Raw genomic sequence first — 4691 nt, 5'->3', positions numbered from 1 at the left:
TTGGGTCTCCATCTGTTGTTACTAAAGAAGAGAAGCCTAATATAATTGCTGTTTTCCCAAGAATCTCTGAAGAGAAACCAGATTTCCTTCTCATTGCCAAGTACAGTCCCTACTGGTACTGGTTGTGAGGGACATTGAACTGTGAGTCAAATGAAAAGATGAAGGGAGAAAGAAGAAGACTAAAGTAGAACAGAGCTTTATGCTTTAGTGAAATCTGGATTTAGAGCCAGAACATTTTTGTTGTGGGCTTTTCTGCATATTGTATGATATTTGGCAGAACCATTGGCTTTTGCTTTTGGATGACAGTATTATTATCAACACAGTTGTTGTAGCTAAAAATGTCTGTGGATATTGACAGGTACCTCCTGTGGGGACCTTGATTAAGAGACACTGATGTATAGATACTTGCAAGAGGTGACAAAGATGAAAAGAGTAACAAGATGTTTCCAGTCCCAACTTAGATCATGTAAACTGTATATCTAATATGTAAAAATTACATATAACATGTATCTCGAAATTAGTTGCTCTTTTGCTTACATAAAAGGCCACACAGTCATATAGCTAAAGAAAAGCATAGGAAAGGATGTGAAAATATAATTTGGCACTACTGTTGCCTAATGTAGCTAGCTGGGTGTTTGACAGTCTAAACTAGCATTACTGAGTGCTGGGCCAAAAGGCAAAACCCATTGCTTAGAACTGCTTTAAAAACGTATGAAGAGAAAGGTGATTTAGGAACAAAACAGGGTGGATGGTATATATGTGAGTGAAGAAATCTATCAGTAACTGGAGGGTTTTCCCATACGTGACTTATTAACGTCATTGTTCTTCTTATGTTGGTTTGAGTTGTATTTCATTTACTCACAGTGATGATGGTTTCAAGTATCACATAAAGATGATTTAAGAAAAAAGGAGGAAACAGGAGACAACTCTTCCATTATAAATTTTCTTAGGTTAATATATTTACAAAGAGAAATGGTTTATTTTGGCTACATGAAATCTATTTTTATATTTTCACATTGAAAAGAGAATTTATGAAAAAGTGTGAAAGTGATCCAGTGAAAACAATGGCAAAATGTTTCATGGGGTAGAGGATCTTGTGAATGAAGTGCAAGCATACTCAGAACAAAGTAGAAAAAAATGGTTATAGACTTTTAATGAAAAAAAGTTTACTAGATAACAATAGATAGATGATAGATAGACAGACAGATAGATAAATGATAGACAGACAGATAGGTAGGTAGATGATAGATAGATATACAGATAGATAGACAAATGATAGATAGACAGACAGATGGTAGAAAGATAGATAGATAGATAGATAGATAGATAGATAGATAGATAGATAGAAGAATTGTCTTAGTTCCCTGGGGCTACCATGACCAAATAAAAACTAAGGAACTCTTTAAGCCAACAGAAACCCATTTCTCATAGGGATGAAGCCTAACGTAGTCAAGATGTAGATGTAAGCAGGAACCTGTGAGGGCCCTTTTTCATCCATGGTACCTCCGCTCTCTTTTCTTGCATGTCAAAAGAGTCTCTTTCTTGTCTTCTTCATTTTGTTTGTTTTTGAGACAGGGTTTCTCAGTGTTGCTCTGGCTGTCCTAGAATTCTCTCTGTAGACCAAGCTGGCCCAAAACTTACAGAGGTCCACCTGCCTCTGCCTCTGCCTCTGGAGTGCTGGAATTAAAGGCATGTACCAACACTGCCTGTTAAGTCTCTTTCATAAGGATGCTAATGCCATTCATTTGTGCCCTACCTTCATGATCCAATTACCTCTCAAATATCTCACTTCTAGTTTTGTCAATTTTTTGGGTAGGATTTCATTGTATGAATTTGGGGGAGCTGACACACATCAGGCTACAGAACATGTGGGTACACAAACACACACACACACACACACACACACACACACACACACGCGCACATGCACGAACACTTCTCTTAACTCTTCCAAATGGTGATGGAGATGTTACCAATCATCATGTCTTTCAGGCCATGATGACTTGGAAGGGGGGTCTTTTCAAATGAAATGATCTGAAGAGAATCTCCCTGGAGCTCCTTGATACTCTACTATTCACTTTCATTTGCAAAAACAATTGGGGGTGGGGCAAGAATAATTACTCTGTGGTCAAGCTCTAATGAGTTCTCATGAAAAACAATAAACTTTGGCCTTATTTGACCAGTGAAAGACCTCAAGTCTAGAGCTGCCCTGGGTCAAAAGTCACAGGGTGGTCTTAGGAAGGCTTGGATCATTTTTTTTGTTTGTTTGTTTGTTTTGGAATTTTTTCAGTGCTTTTCTGGTGTGTGTGTTTTGTATACACACGTGTACAGAAGATGCATGTGTCAATGTGTGGAAGTCAGAGGCAGACAGTGGGTGTCTCTACCTTATGTTATTGGTTCTCTCACTAAAACGAACTGGGTGTTTTGACTAGACTTACTGGCCAAAAAACACGCCCTGGGAACTACCTGACTCACTCCTGCCCCAGGGCTGGGGTTACGGATATGGGTGCTTCAGATTTGAACTTAGGTCTTCATGACTTTATCGTTTGAGTCATTTTCCTGGTCCCTTCCCTTCATTTAGCTTCATATCATTGTAGTACTTGAGATCATATGTGCTTGGCCTGTGAGCCATATCTCCAGCCCAGCAATATATTTTGTTAAACTGATTTTCATTTTCAAGAACATGAAGCCTAGCTGGGCATGGTGGCACATGCCTGTAATCCCAGCACTCTGGGAGGCAGAGGCAGAAGGATCTCTGTGAGTTCGAGGCTAGCCTACTCTCCTAAGTGAATCCAGGACAGCCAAGGGTACACAGAGAAACCCTGCCTTGGAAAATAAAATAGCTTGAAACCTTAAAAACTGATCGATAAATCTATTCAAAATGGAGCTGAAATATCTCACATAGGAAGTAGTCAGGGAGACCATTTTGCTCATGAACAAGTCAAAATTACAAGGCAGACAAAAAAAATAAAGAATCAAGGGCACACTAACTGAGTGATATCTTGAGAAAATTTTCATATTCTGCAGAGAAGCTGAGAAAGAAGACTGATCTGTACCTGTGATTTAATTCCTTATAATTTATAGTGGCAGTCTCATTCTAACTGATGCAAACTTGTGTTACTGATTCTAAGTTCCAACCTGTGATCTTGTCAACCTGCTCGTCCCTTTTTCCCATTCCTTGTTTGCACACCCACATGCAGACTTTCACTTCTTGCCATTTTTTCCCTCTCTGCTCTGCCATTGCAGACTAGCTCTGACCTGAGTTACCCAGAGAAGTGCAGGGCCATCTTCATCAGCAAGAAGCAATCTTGTATTCCCCTAGGAATCCACTTCCATCCTTGCCTTTCACAGTGTACTTTCAGGCACGGATGAACCTTTAGGGTTCTGTTTCCATCCTATAGCTACACCTCGGTCACTCTTTAATAATCATGCCTATTTCAGTTTTCAAATTACTGTGATTTTTTCCTCCTGCTTGGGTTGAGATGGATATACATTGCTTACAAGTGATATTTCCCTAACACTTGTTTGTATAAATTAGTCTGTTGCCTGTGATCATACAAGCAGGTAGGGTAGCTTCATACAGGAAGGGAACATCAAGAGAATTACTCCATTTAAGATCCTGGAGTTTCTGAGCTTATCTTTCTCCACAGAATTTCATGGAACTCATGTAAAGGTGTACTTGCCTGCGTATGCCAAGAGGCAGGACACTTAGATCAGTTTTGACGAGCACAAGGTTTGACATATTTGTCAATAGTCCCAGGAATAGTTTTGCATAGTATAATATTTAGCAGCCACAGGAGAAGGGCAAACGATATAATTAAGGTTAAGGGTATGGGGAATACTGACTCAGAGAAGCTTAATGTGTCCCTATTTCTATTTTAGCCTTGTTCAAACTCACAAATCAATGAGCTAGGGCAAAGATATGTAAAGGAGTAAATTTCCAGATAAGATTCTCATGTTTTGCTTAAGGTATTGTTAGCCACACAGCTTAATCTATCCATCTGGAGGACATACTATTTTTCTGGTGTTCAACATAAAATCTAGGAATGTAAAATTTCTTAATTCAAGAAGAAAGTCACACAATAACATCAATGTTTATTCAGCTATTGAGTCTATCACGGGAGAATTTCCAACAAATTCTGCAGAATCAGTCATTGAAAACAGATTATTTTAGTATTGAAAAAATATAAGACATGGAAAGTAGACATGAAAGCATTATACCTTTTATCTATTCTGTATTTAAATGTACTCAGATATTAAGCATACCAGTAATGTGTTGAAAATATATTGTACCATTTCCTTTTCGGTAGGCATTTATATAAAAACATAGAGTTTTAGAAAAAGATAAAATGGAATGCTTTGGGAATTTTTTAGTATAATAAACATTTAAATAATGCAAGCTGTGTTAACAACAGAAATATAAACTTAGCCTGACAATCAATAATTATACCATAATACGAGAAAAGCAGAGCACAATGATTTTCAGTATAGCTGACTCTTTATAGATAAACGTCTTGCAGAATATAGAGAAAAGGAGCTACGTTTAGAACAGCTGATTAAACAGCATAGTGTGCAATCAATATAGTATTTGCTGGTCATCAAAAGCTAGTGACTAAATATTAACCTCCACAGAGAAACTTATGGCTAGATCATGCCACATTACAGAGTGACTTTGAAAGAGGATAGACGTA

This window comes from Meriones unguiculatus, chromosome 1, assembly GCF_030254825.1.
Source record: "Meriones unguiculatus strain TT.TT164.6M chromosome 1, Bangor_MerUng_6.1, whole genome shotgun sequence".
Classification (NCBI taxonomy): domain Eukaryota; kingdom Metazoa; phylum Chordata; class Mammalia; order Rodentia; family Muridae; genus Meriones; species Meriones unguiculatus.
This window is presented reverse-complemented; position numbering follows the sequence as displayed.